The following is a 15001-nucleotide window of genomic DNA, read 5'->3' on the forward strand; positions in this document are numbered from 1 at the left end:
AATTTTTGTTGTTCATACTGGAAATAAATCTTACATCAGATAAATCATAATTTCACTAAGTCATTGATTAGATAAATCATATCTATATAAGCCTATACGATGCAACAATAACTTTGACAAGTCATGAACTAGATAAATTGTAACCAAGTAAGTCATACATTTGGTCATACATCCAACATGTCCATCATCAATACCAAATCCATCAATTGATTTTCACGTGTCCAACCAAATGTATATAATGTTCATAAATAACATGGAACTGCAAAATAGAACCTTAACATAGGTGGTTATCTATGTTAAAATGGGCATCATAAATGCTCATGTGACATCCTTGTGGAACCCCTTAATAACAATTAGAGTTGAAACAGATTTAACTGTTCGTCATGGAAAATAGCATTTGAACCCGGATATGCTATAAGGTGGTACCAAAACCAAAATAATGGCAAGCAACAGATTCGTGCACTATCAATTTCCACTAGAAGGTGCTAGTATAAGTTTCATGCATATAATTTCTTTGATACCTTAGTGAATATAAAAGTCCCACTCTTCCAATTTGTTGGTTTTTCATCTTCCAAACCAATTAGTTAATCTTGAAAATAAAAGACTCAAAACTTCAGAAATTGTTTCCAGCATGATTTTCATACTTTTTTTTGTAATTTGAGAGAAATGTCCTTTACATATCAAAGGTTCAATTTTTTTTAATTTTTTTTTAAATCATTGTTTACTAGTACTAAAACAATTTCATGATATATAATGCAGCTCACAATATGAGCTGTCAAATGAGAAATAATTAAACAAATGGAATAATTGCCTATATTAAAGATGTTTTTAAAGTAGAGTTGATTTTGAAATTTTTTGAGTTTATATTTATATAATAATAAGCCATGTTTCCAAACAACTAAGAGGTTACATGGTTATTTTAATGCAAGAACCAAGAAGACATTAGCATAAACTGAACATAAACGGATTTTTGAATAAGATCAATTGATTCCACAATATTCACCATCCAACATATCTATGCATTTTATGCATATTAATGTTTGTGGAGAAGAGAAGATGAATTTATAAAATCTTCACCATAATATGATGCATGGCCACAACACATAACTTATACAATATCACTAAGATACCGCAGTACATAAATGCCACTGACAAGAGATGACACTTAATTTCATAAGGTTAAAATTTCATTTGATCAAACTAAGGTCCAAGAATCAATGTTGTTTTGTTCAAACTATAAATGACACCCTTGTAACACGTACCACATGAAAAATAAATGAAGATTGCATATTTATTATTAAAAAAAACAGACTAGTCAATTGGTTAGGCATTTTGATTAGGAGAACTAGCATAGGCATTCAAATCCCACAAACAAAAAAAAAACAGTCAGTTTTCATTATATTTTGGACACTGCCCTCTTTGAATCCTCTCTTTATTTATGTTCATGTGACTAAGGCCTCAAAAAAAAGAGCTAAGAATTGTACATCAAGCAACAATTTGTGTCCAAATACAAACAAAAACTGCATCATCTTGATGCCCTCGGATACTCTTTCTTGTGTGAGCCTCCTATTCAGGGGCTTTTCTTAAAAGCTTTCCCAAAGCATCATATTCTTGTCATATCTTCTACGGTCAACTTTGTCTCTTTGCATAATTCTCAAAATGTTGTACAAGGGAAAACGGCTATAGGCTGCCATGTGGCAAGAGCACCCCTCTCCAGTGTGGTAGGTGCCTTTATAATATTGTATAAGGGCATGGGTTGTTTGGAATTATTCTCATCATTCCGTTCATACTTCCTATGCTGCATAACAATGCTTTGCTTCCATTAGTACTTAGCTGAACAGCCAGTGAGTGGGATGATTTTCATTTCGTTCTTGAAAATTAAGCCAATAAATTTGAACTCAACCAGGGTAAACTGGTCGTTGGAAGTGACACTCACCCAAAACAATGAGATCCCTTAGAAAGGAAAAACATTTAATTTTATCTTTTCACATTACATCAAGGAATTATTCCAATTCAAACAACCAGCTTTGGAGATTAGTATTCCATGATAAATACAAACACTATAATATTGTTGGATATAATTTCCTCACCATAATCCAGATCTCTCCTGGTTAATGAAAGTCAGGGTTTTCCTGGTATTCAGATGTTCAAGGATACCTAGGTGAATATCTAATGTACACGATTGCAAATGGACAACAACATGATTGGAGATTTCCTACTGATGAAGCAGGGATTCAAAATGCATTTGAGTATCGTTGAACAAGCAGTCACACCTTGCTTACAAAAGTGGAAGAATAGGTAAATAAAATCTTACGACCTTAAAAACCACTTTTACAGTTCCAATAATGATATATTTGAAGAAAACTGTAAAATGTTCCAAGTTACAAAAATATGAGACAACAAAGCCCATGTTGATCATCTTCCACCAGAGAGTTCGATTGCATCCTGGTTATATACAGAATCCTCAGCCCACTCAAACCTTCGAGGCATTAGTTCATATTCTTGTCGACGAATGACTTCAACCTGCTGCCACTCTTCCCAACGTTCATCCAAACCCTCTCCTTCCAACATGCGCACAACTTTTGTCATTTTGGGTCGATCTTCCGGTGAGGTCTGTGTGCACAACAATGCTACCTGAATCATTGCCTCAACTTCTTTAACGTCATTGTTCTGCTTTAGGTTTGCATCTACAATAGCATCTAATCTTTTCTCTCTTTGTAACTTCTTAATATGATCCAATAATAGAACGTCATCCTCTTCCTCGAGACGTGAAAAATCTATAGCACGTTGTCCAGTGACAAGCTCCAAAAGAGTAATACCATAACCAAACACATCTATCCTCTCTGAGGATCTTCCAGTTGATAAGTATTCAGGAGCAATGTGACCCACGGTTCCACGGACTTGAGTTGTAACATGAGTTTTCCTAGCATCAACCAATTTCGCTAGCCCAAAATCACCAACAACAGCTTCGAAGTCTTCATCTAGCAAGACATTAGCAGCTTTCACATCCCGATGAATGATTTTAGGATTGCAGTGCTCACGAAGGTACTCCAAACCACGGGCTGCACCTAAGGCTACATTTTTCCGAGCAGGTCAGTCTAATGGCTTTTCTGTAGGTTTGAGCTCCCTTAGCCTGTATGCAACACTAATTTTTTTGCATATATGGATAGACTAGAAGCCGCTCTAATGGTGCAACACAAAATCCTATCAAGCGCAGAAGGTTGCGGTGGATTGCCACACTGATCATCTCAACCTCCCATAGAAATGCTTGCTCCCCACCAGGGCTATGATAGTCAGTCAATCGTTTTACTGCAACCTTTGTATTGTCTGCCAGCACTCCTTTATATACTTTGCCCGTTGTTTTAAAATATTTAGTTTTTATTTATCATTTTTCTTGTACGCACATCACCTCTGAAACGAACAAAGTTCATATACGCAGTAGACTACTTCAGAAGGTCTGAAATATATAAACATCCATGATAGGACAATAATATATTATAAAAGTATATTTGAATACAAGTGAGATGATTGAATTACAAATGAAACTCTGCTTTATATACCTAGGCAGGTATGCTTTCATGAATGGTCATGTCCTTAGGGACATGCCTATTGATTAACTAATTACTATTTAATTAACTATTTCTTATTATTATTATATTTATATTTTATTCCTAATAGTTAAAATGTAGGAACTTTGAACACAACAATGACCACTAAAAAGTTAAAAGTTAAAACATTTATGTTGTAACTTTTCAAATGGATTTCATGAAAGTACACGTGAGGTTCTGGTTCAACACAAATGACATTTTTGCATTTTCAATCATATTTGATTGTTTCATTCGTTGTTTGCATCAAAAGATAATAATTGTAAAAGGTATGTAATTGTATGCTGAAACATATGCATTAAACCAATAGTTTGAGAAGGCAAGCAGCTACAATAGTATATTTGTACACTTACTTTTTGATATAATATACAAGAAATAACCTGGGTTGCAATAGATAGGTCGAAAGCATAGAACAGCTGATATTTCTATATGCTTGGTTTGTTATATAAATTATAAAATGGAAAAGCTTTTGAACTGATAGTCTGGACAGGAATTTCAATCTGCAGCAGGCATATTAATCCATCTTTAAGTGATAAACTTATGGAAAATTATTTGGTCATTCACGTAGAGCATACCCATAATTTTCTCTATCCCCCATCTGTTAAGCATTTTGGTTTTGTACAGTGCTAAAACAACTACAGCTGTATTAGCAAGAAAGGTCACTACTTGCTTAGCTTCATAAACATAACAAATGGTTGAACTTAAAAAAAATAATCTGGTTTGACTGCTTCATACTTTATAAATTGCTTGGTTTGATGGTGATTTTGAGCCAGGCTATTTTTAAATAATAGAGGTATATGCGAGTTAAATATTGGGTTACTGCTTTCAAGATTGTCACCAACAAAGTAATTATTGAAGAAAGTATATCATTTGAATGTTTTTCAGATGAGTTTCATTGATGTTACGACAAGTTTTATTGACTGAATTGAACAATTACATTTATATTTCGGCTATCAATTGAAGTTAGTGTGCCTGGATTCATGCTTATCATATTTGTATTTCTAGTTATGTTTAATTCTGCCTGGACTCCTGCTTATCTATTGACCAGGTTACTGCTTGCAACGAATGCAATTCAAAGAAAGGCCGCAAAACCCTGGAGGAGGCAGAAATGAAACTGATTAGGACTCCTAAGGTTTTTAAGATTCCCTTTCTGTTGAACTATTTGGTTGTTATTTCTTAGAAGCATTTTGCAGTTAGTTTTGATGCATGGCAGAAAAGGTTTCTAACGGGATGTAAGTGACCATGTAGGCACCTAAAGATCATGATGCGTGGGGTATACCTTTAACATATGCAACTTACAAGCTGCTGAAGTATCGAGAAAGGATGCCCGATGAGTGGAATGATTACATATCTAAACCATTGTTTGGGTCATGATATTTGTTACTGTTCCGGATGTAAAATAGGCGTTCTGCTTGGTTTCTTTCATAATATGCCAAGCTAGTAAGATATCGATTGTATAAAATAGTATAATACCAGATCAAATCCAACAGAAATAGCCTCCAACTTGGCTCTGTGACTTTCACATCTGTATAATCGAACATGTAACTTGGATTACCAAATTAAATAAACCTCAAGTCAAATTGAGAGGAGATTATGAGAAATTTTTTTTCAATCTCATTTATAAATTGAACGCTTGGCAAAACAAAGAGATCAGGAATGGTCAAAGATCATGTTGAGCTGTGTTGTGCATGCTTTAACAGTGCATATAGTATATGGCCTCCAATTTTTTTGTTGAAAATAACTTCATTAATACTTGGATTGTTATAATCACATGACAGTAATAAGTGGGTGGCTACAAGGCTACAAGGCCTTTGAACTTTTTCTTTTTTAATTATTGGATTCTTTATGTGTACTTGTTGAGTTTGATTTACTCCTCGCTCGAGCCTTCACTACCTGCATCTTGGGTTTGGGAAGTTCATCTTCATTGAATTATGAATCCTCATCCCCCTCCAGGATAGTTGGTTCATCTAGTTTTGGAACTAGTTCTAGTTCATCTAATTCATCCTTCTCTAATCTAAATTCCACACTAGTCATTATCATGGCTAGAACCAATGCTAGATATAATACAGGATATAATGCCAACCAGTGCCTTCTACATATATGGCAGGTTTGAATCTCCTCAAATAATATTAATGTTCCTATCCATAATTATCCAAATTGGCCAATATGCCAACTAATCTACCCTTAGTCATTCCTAAAACTAATGGTAAACCTAAAGAAGATCCCTCCAACCACATTATATCTGTAGGGGAGATATATTAACTGTTGGTTGTAGTTCTTCATGTTATACTTTAAGGGCATGATTATTGTTCGATCACTCACAATCTCAACTACATGCGTACCTAAGGCACTATTATGGATGAAATTAAGTTGATACCAATACAACTAGAAATTGGTACAGAAAAGCAAACCATGAAATATTAATTGAACCAACAAGGTCAGGGATGGCTTAGACAAAAGAAAAGGTTCACTCTTGGAATTCTTCATTCGTACAAACTGTTAGTTGTTCACTTACCAAGCTTGTAAAATGTAAAGTAAATGTGAATACAAAGGTCTTATGTTCAAATCCCCTATTATTTACCTGTGAACACCTGCTGGGGGTGGCCCTGTTCACCCAGCAGTTATAATGGTCGCTGTTATAGTGGTAGTAGTAGGGTAGGAATAGACCCCATATCACACAAGTATGAGACCGGTCCAGTTGCTGATTCATCTAATATTGCTGGCCAAGAATGGAAGTCAAATTGGAATTTCCATCTTTTTATTTGACAATGTTATGACCGTCACTACCCACAAAAGAAATATAGCAAGACACAGGTAAAGATATTAGCGTGTCCCTGGTGATATGATAACCATAGCAAGATAGGAAATAGTTTGAAACAACTTATGTTTCTTGCCAGATGTAAATATTGGATATACAACTATACTATATAGACATACCGACAATTAAGCTAGTGTTCTGGTTTTTTTTTTTGAAAAGTCAATTTATTCAGAGTGGCATGTTTCAAAATGCTGCAATGACTGGAGTCAACGAGGATGCTAAGAAGAACTGTGATTTATATTCATATATGCTTAGAAAATACTCCATCAAAGCTTGCAACATACCTGGTAGCCACGCCCACACACAATACTTCCTCACAGTTTAGTTACATGTTCACTTAACCATTGTGTCTCGCATGAAGTCATATTCAAAGCGCTTCAGTTGAAGTTGTAGTACAGGAGGAAAATCAATGAAAAGAACACCCTTCTTTGCATCCTGTAGAGCATATTGCTCAGCATGATATTTATTATCCCCTTCAAGGCGTTCCACTTCAACATATTTATCAAATGAAGCATAGACATCTCGACAACCTTTGACATCAAGCTGCAGATCATAAAATGACTCTTTCCTTGTTGACTTGTAATCTACATTTATGAATTCAATATAATTCATATGATGGCCCTCAAACAGTTGCTGTATTGTGCCCTCAACAACTGTCCCCTTCATTTTGTCTTCTAACTTCTTAGATAACACTCTGTTCAACTCCTGAACATCATGTAGCATAAAAGAATCATATGTGTCCCACCCAAAAGATTTCGTTAACTCCTTTGTCGCAACACTGGTGTCACTATACTGGAGCTTATAAAACAAACTCTGTAAAGCCAATGGAATGCTGCTAGATGGCATGTCATTTTCAGTTGTGGGCATATGATACACGGCCTTTCTGAAGTAAGGAATGTGATATAATGTCTGAAGAAGTGAGTTCATGTAGCATGTTGCTCCTTGATTCTTGAGCCCAACATAACCTGTTTCTTTCTTTGAGTCATAGGACCAATAATCAATTACTCTGCGAACAACAACGTCCGCTTCTATTATGAGAGTATCATTCACCAGATAACCTTTTGAATGATCATACACATCTCCAAGCGGCATAAACGATGTGAAACCCCAGTCACTCTCTCGGGCATTGAACTGATGTTGTGTATCTTTCCGGATGGAATACTTAGGGCTAATCTGATTAAAAACCGCCAAGCTAAACTGCGCATATCTGCTCCAACCAGAAGGCAATGTAGCAGAATCAGCCACATCCAAGTACATCGATAAGTGATCCACATTGTTTTCCCTTCAGAAATATTAGCACCCGCCATTTGTAACCTCCCATGGAGAAAAATTCTGAGTAATGCTTCTTCACATTTAACCTCGAAAAATTATCGACAGCCCAGGTAAATCAAGAGGAAGGAGGATCATCCGTAGATTGATTCTCCGCGGTACTAACCGTCTCTCCTTGCCCCTCCATGGGCTGATCCCCGTCATTGAACTCGGGATGTGGGACCAGCATCTCTTCCTCTTCCTGATCTAAAGGAGGAGGGGCCATCACTGTCATTGCGTTTGAGGGTATATCTGTTGATGCAAATCGCCCTCTGCGGATGTCAACCACCTCCAATATCAAAACCACTTACCTTCAAATCCTTTCTGGATACTGGTAACTGATTTGCTTCATATTAGAGTGTTAACTAAAGATACTGGTAACTGATTTGCTTCCAAACTTTACAGTGAACATGGGTCAAAGAAAAATAGGATTGACATAAGTACAAAATTAGGATCTAATTCGAAAGCCCTAATGCGTTTAGTTTTACACTTAAACACGTACGGTCTCTATTTCTTTGATCAAACTTGCAGGTATATATATATATATATATATATATATATATATATAGCCTAAGAACTGTGATACTTTGCCACAAGTTCTCGTCTTTTATGGCATTATACAAGACTGCAAAATATACCTTAAATAAGGTGACTGTAATTTGATGACCACTCTTGAGTGACTGTAATTTGACTTTAACAAAAGAGCTACTCTATATTTGCTATGTGAAACCATAAAATCGATTATCCACTGATGTATATGATGCTTCAGATCTCATAGGTGGTTCAGAATTCGGATCTCTTAAATGCTGGAAAACTTTCTTAGATGATGAGACCCTTCGTTAACTTTGTCAATGCCCTGGAGTTTGGTCACACATAAATGTGCACAAAATTCTGAGCTTCGGATTGAGGTAGCTCAGAGGCTTTGATTCTCTTCAAGGGTAAACACAGACCTCATCTATTGTGTCCAGAACTGCGCTCTCCTTACCAGGATATTCGATCATCTTTGGGCTCTAGAACTGGCCCCTCGGTTTTCTAAAATAGGGTTTTATATGATCTTTATCTTGATCCACAAGACTGCAGCCTAATCATTGTTTGCAAAAGTCCCCAGAACTGCAAGCTTCTTCATCTAGGAGCTCGGTCTAGATTTTTTTTTTCTATAATATTATTTATTTTGTCAGGAATTTTACAGACGCATTTAAGTTGAAGCAAAACACTAGCTCTGTCATATCCCTAGGCACTAAGCCATTGGACTGCTGTTGAAACATTTTGACATTCTAATTTTCTAGATTTTCAACTATTTAATAGGAAATTTGATTATGGAATAGCTATTTAGTGGGCTTTGGGTCCAGATTTTGAACCAAAGCTCTGATACCATCTATATGGGCCTGATTCCTATTATTAGAGCCTCAATCTATTATACACTAACAGATCTATTTTCCTGCTGATTTAAAAGTAATAAAATGAGTTTACTGACCTTCTTACATAGCTTTAAACATTTAACATCTTATCATTTTATCATAAGCAACATAAATTAAGGTGAGCATTCCATTGATATCAACTTAACAAGAGTAGTCCATGGAAAAATACCTGTTCCGGTGGTTGATGATGATTCCTTTGTCTTATATCTCTAGCTGAACGCTCCTTATCACCGACCCAACCGGATTTACCTCCCAGCCAACTAGGAAATAAATTCCTAGCCCAAGAAACCTCCACAGGTTCCCTAGCCCTCCGTGCCCAAGTCCAACTAGATATAGTGTGTCCTTAAGAAGAATGTGAAAAACTAGATAATGATACTTTCCTCCTCTCAAACCCAAGAAACCTCCACAGGTTTCCAAGGTCTCCCAAAATCGTAACAAGGCAAACAGTCACAACCTACCCCCACAATCCTAAGCAAGGCTCCAACCCCCTTTTCTTCCTTCCCCCTTCCCTTTTTATACCCTCTTTCCTCAACCATCTCTCATTAATGTCATTAACTTCTCATCCATCATTAGTTGACTTCTCTTCTCCCAAGTAAGCTAGGAGTACATTTGGAATTGTGACATGAATATAAAATTGAGAATTTAATGGGAAAGGATCATGTCTTCTCGCAAGTAAATATGAAAAGTACATTTGGGAATGTGAAGTGTAATTACATGGAGTGGACCATGTCTTCTCCTTAGTAAATGTGAGGGTACATTGGGGAATGTGAAATGAATAAATATATATTGATGATAAGATGGAGAGGACTATGTCTTCTCCCAAGTACATGTGAGGGTACATTGGGGAATGTGAAATGTACTTACATGGAGGGGACCATGTCTTCTCCTTAGTAAATGTGAGGGTACATTGGGGAATGTGAAATGAATAAATATATGATAAGATGGAGAGGACTATGTCTTCTCCCAAGTAAATTTGAGGGTACATTGGGGAATGTGAAATGAATACATATATTTTGAAATAATGGAAGGAGACCATATCCTACATAATATTCAATTTGAGAAGGTAAGTGGGGAATTTGAATAATGGAAATCATAAATTTATATTATACCAATATTTCTCAATATTTTCAGATAATGTAAATATTAACAAAATTTGTAGGATAAGATATAAGTGGGGCATTACATACACCCCTCCTTCAGAAAACTTCGTCTCGAAGTTAGAATGAAAAGATACAAGGAGTTTGAAAGCATAGCAAACCAGAGAGAGTTATAACATTAAAATTCGATAAGCCAGACAATGACATTACTTCCCATCAAGAGTCTCCAATTGATCTATATCTTCCTATCCACCTTGGCCTACTTCCGCTCCCGCCCTATCCGTCCTCTGCTACCTTATCAGTGGCAAAGGCCATACTGACCACTGATAAAACCGACATGGTGGAAGTGTCGAATGCCTCGACCAAACTTTCCCCAGCAGGAATCTGGCAATCGTCATCACACGTCTAGGGGGAGCGTTCAGTTATCCTCCCCACGATTCCAGGTTTCGGAGGATACACGGTGGGAAACACCTCCACCCCTCCTTCAGAGCATGGACCACACTACAGAGCTGGTTGGACTTGTCATCGAATAATCCGGTCAGGTTGTCTTGCCACCTGTCATTTTCATTTTACTCATGTCATAGGAGTGCATATCAAGTAGATACCAAATGTAATAGAACAATGTACATCGTACCTTTCCTCATTGGTCGTCTCGACCTTCCCCAATGGAATAGTAGATCTTGGTTATCATACGGTTCTTTCCAACCTGTAGTTTAGTTCTCATCCATGCATATATACATCCACAAAATAGATATAGATACATGATCTTAAACATCATGTTTATTAAGCCCAGTGTCCACATGTCAATTTTTGTTGTTCATACTGGAAATAAATCTTACATCAGATAAATCATAATTTCACTAAGTCATTGATTAGATAAATCATATCTATATAAGCCTATACGATGCAACAATAACTTTGACAAGTCATGCACTAGATAAATTGTAACCAAGTCATACATTTGGTCATACATCCAACATGTCCATCATCAATACCAAATCCATCAATTGATTTTCACGTGTCCAACCAAATGTATATAATGTTCATAAATAACATGGAACTGCAAAATAGAACCTTAACATAGGTGGCTATCTATGTTAAAATGGGCGTCATAAACGCTCATGTGACATCCTTGTGGAACCCCTTAATAACAATTAGAGTTGAAACAGATTTAACTGTTCGTCATGGAAAATAGCATTTGAACCCGGATATGCTATAAGGTGGTACCAAAACCAAAATAATGGCAAGAAACGGATTCGTGCACTATCAATTTCCACTAGAAGGTGCTAGTATAAGTTTCATGCATATAATTTCTTTGATACCTTAGTGAATATAAAAGTCCCACTCTTCCAATTTGTCGGTTTTTCATCTTCCAAACCAATTAGTTAATCTTGAAAATAAAAGACTCAAAACTTCAGAAATTGTTTCCAGCATGATTTTCATACTTTTTTTTTATAATTTTGAGAGAAAATGTCCCTTACATATCAAAGGTTCAATTTTTTTTTTTTTTTTTTTAATCATTGTTTACTAGTACTAAAACAATTTCATGATATATAATGCAGCTCACAATATGAGCTGTCAAATGAGAAATAATTAAACAAATGGAATAATTGCCTATATTAAAGATGTTTTTAAAGTAGAGTTGATTTTGAAATTTTTGTGTTTATATTTATATAATAATAAGCCATGTTTCCAAACAACTAAGAGGTTACATGGTTATTTTAATGCAAGAACCAAGAAGACATTAGCATAAACTAAACATAAACGAATTTTTGGAGTAAGATCAATTGATTCCACAATATTCACCATCCAACAAATCTATGCATTTTATGCATATTAATGTTTGTGGAGAAGAGAAGATGAATTTATAAAATCTTCACCATAATATGATGCATGGCCACAACACATAACTTATACAATATCACTAAGATACCACAGTACATAAATGCCACTCACAAGAGATGACACTTAATTTTATAAGGTTAAAATTTCATTTGATCAAACTAAGGTCCAAGAATCAATGTTGTTTTGTTCAAACTATAAATGACACCCTTGTAACACGTACGACATGTAAAATAAATGAAGATTGCATATTTATTATTAAAAAAATAGACTAGTCAATTGGTTAGGCATTTTGATTAGGAGAACCAGCATAGGCATTCAAATCCCACAAACAAAAAAAAAAACAGTTAGTTTTCATTATATTTTAGACATTGCCCTCTTTGAATCCTCTCTTTATTTATGTTCATGTGACTAAGGCCTCAAAAAAAAGAGCTAAGAATTGTACATCAAGCAACAATTTGTGTCCAAATACAAACAAAAACTGCATCATCTTGATGCCCTCGAATACTCTTTCTTGTGTGAGCCTCCTATTCAGGGGCTTTTCTTAAAAGCTTTCCCAAAGCATCATATTCTTGTCATATCTTCTACGGTCAACTTTGTCTCTTTGCATAATTCTCAAAATTTTGCACAAGGGAAAACAGCTATAGGCTGCCATGTGGCAAGAGCACCCCTCTCCAGTGTGGTAGGTGCCTTTATAATATTGTATAAGGGAATGGGTTGTTTGGAATTATTCTCATCATTATGTTCATACTTCCTATGCTGCATAACAATGCTTTGCTTCCATTAGTACTTAGCTGAGCAGCCAATGAGTGGTCAAGGCAATGGATGAATAACTTGAGCAGATCGAAAAGAATAACACTTGGGAGTTGGTTCCTAGACCAAAAGATAAGAATGTCATAGGGACAAAATGGATATTCAAAAACAAGTTGAATGAAAATGGGGAAGTTATTGGAAACAAGGCCAGACTTGTTTGTAAAGGGTATTCTCAACAAGAAGGAACAGACTTTGAAGAAACTTTTCCTCCCGTTGCTAGACTTAAGGCCATCAGAATGTTCCTTGATCTCTCTAGCTTTCAGAAGTTCAAAGTATTTCAAATGGATGTGAAATCTGCCTTTCTGAATGGAGACTTAGAAGAAGAAGTGTATATTGAGCAACCAGATGGATTTATCCTTGGAAATGATCCAAAAATTGTATGAAGACTTAAGAAGGCTCTCTATGTTCTTAAATAGGCTCCAAGGGCTTGGTATTATCGTCTGGACAAATACCTTCATCAACAAGGTTTTTCAAAAGGATCAGCAGATAGCAATCTTTATATAAAAATTGAAAATGACAAATTGCTAATACTTGTTGTGTATGTTGATGATATCATCTTTGGCAGCAATGAAGAAGCCATGAGTCAAAACTTTGCTTTGGTGATGCAGAAAGAATTCGAAATGTCCTTGCTTGGTGAGCTGACATATTTTCTTGGTTTACAAATCCAACAAAATGAAGACGGTATCTTTTTATCTCAAACCAAGTACCTCAAGCAGATCTTGAAGAAATATGGTATGGAAGATTCGAAACCAGTATGTACCCCTATGGTTACAAGATGCAGCCTCAGTGCAAATGATGAATCAACAGCAATGCATCAACCAACCTATAGATCCATGATTGGAAGTCTGCTCTACTTAACAGGTACCTGACCAGACATCATGCATGCAGTGGGAATGGTTGGAAGATTTCAGGCAAATCCAAAGGAAACTCATCTTTAGGCAGTGAAGAGAATTTTCAAGTATCTTCAAGGAACTCGAAACTATGGCTTATGGTATCCTAGAGATACAGATCTCACACTTCATGCTTATACAGATGTAGATTGCGCTGGAAGCGTGGATGACAGAAAAAGCACTAGTGGTGGTGCATTCTTTATGGGTTCCAGATTAGTATCTTGGTTCAGCAAGAAACAAAGTTCAATTACATTATCTATAGCTGAAGCAGAATATGTGGCTGCTGCATCTTGTTGCACACAACTCCTTTGGATGATGCAAACTTTGCAGGATTTTCAAATCACTTGTACTCCACCTATCTCCATCTTATGTGATAATATAAGTGAAATCAACATTTCAATGAACCCAGTCATGCATTCAAATACCAAGCACATACCTATCAAATATCATTTTCTCTGGGAGCAAGTGCTTGAACAAAAGGTCAAGTTGGAGTATGTTCCCTCTAAGGAATAGGTTGCTGATATACTCACCAAACCACTGCCTAGGGAAACATTTGAATACCTCAGATAAAAGCTCAGAGTAGTTGATGCATCATCGTGTTGTTGAAACCTGTCTGTTTCAGAGAAAAGTGGTTGTACGCATGTTTCATGAGGAGGATCCATGTACATACGCATGTTTATGTGGATACAGTCGCGTATATGTTGGTTTGAAGGAAATCAGTGGGGACAAAATCCTATTGAAGAGAGTCTAATATGGGTCTGTCAGAGACCATCTAGCACAGGTTCAGGGGGAGCAGATAAACTTCTAATAATACATTGTTGGTATTACCTTAGAAGTTCTTGGTTCGAGTACACAAGTTGTTCTTGTTTTCAGGTGGATTAGCTGTAGAAGGAGAACATGGTTGCTGATATGAATAGTGATTGACAGATGCTACTGCTATTAGTTATTGGTGACTTTCATAGTCTTGCTCTAGATATTTTGTCTCTATGTCATGTATATCTTTTATTATCAAGGTCATGTAACGACCTATTTTGGTTTCCCCACTATGCCTGGGATGAATGATGTAATGTACTTGGTTGTCATATGTAAATTTCTGATGTCTCCCTACTTGGTTGGGTGGATGATCCCCACTTGGTTGGGTGATGGATGTATGTATAGAGTCTTTTGGTGATAGGAAGGTCAGTTATGACGTATAAGTCATGGTTCTTCT

At 36.1% G+C, this 15001-nt stretch overlaps 1 long non-coding RNA gene and 2 pseudogenes across 1 annotated transcript; 1 reads left to right on the forward strand and 2 right to left on the reverse strand.

Moving 5' to 3' along the window:
• Positions 1-2350: 2350 nt before the first annotated feature.
• Positions 2351-3361, reverse strand: LOC149146279 (LRR receptor kinase SERK2 pseudogene; annotated as a pseudogene).
• A 1182-nt stretch (positions 3362-4543) lies between these two features.
• Positions 4544-5035, forward strand: LOC149146280 (uncharacterized). The gene is made up of 2 exons (XR_016264473.1): positions 4544-4737; positions 4854-5035. It is a non-coding gene; the product is annotated as an uncharacterized LOC149146280 (long non-coding RNA).
• A 1721-nt stretch (positions 5036-6756) lies between these two features.
• Positions 6757-7966, reverse strand: LOC149146281 (ubiquitin C-terminal hydrolase 12 pseudogene; annotated as a pseudogene).
• Between the last annotated feature and the right edge of the window lie 7035 nt (positions 7967-15001).

This window comes from Pinus tabuliformis, chromosome X, assembly GCF_031772625.1.
Source record: "Pinus tabuliformis cultivar Carrire ecotype Pingquan chromosome X, CPIR1, whole genome shotgun sequence".
NCBI classification, from domain to species: Eukaryota; Viridiplantae; Streptophyta; class Pinopsida; order Pinales; family Pinaceae; genus Pinus; species Pinus tabuliformis.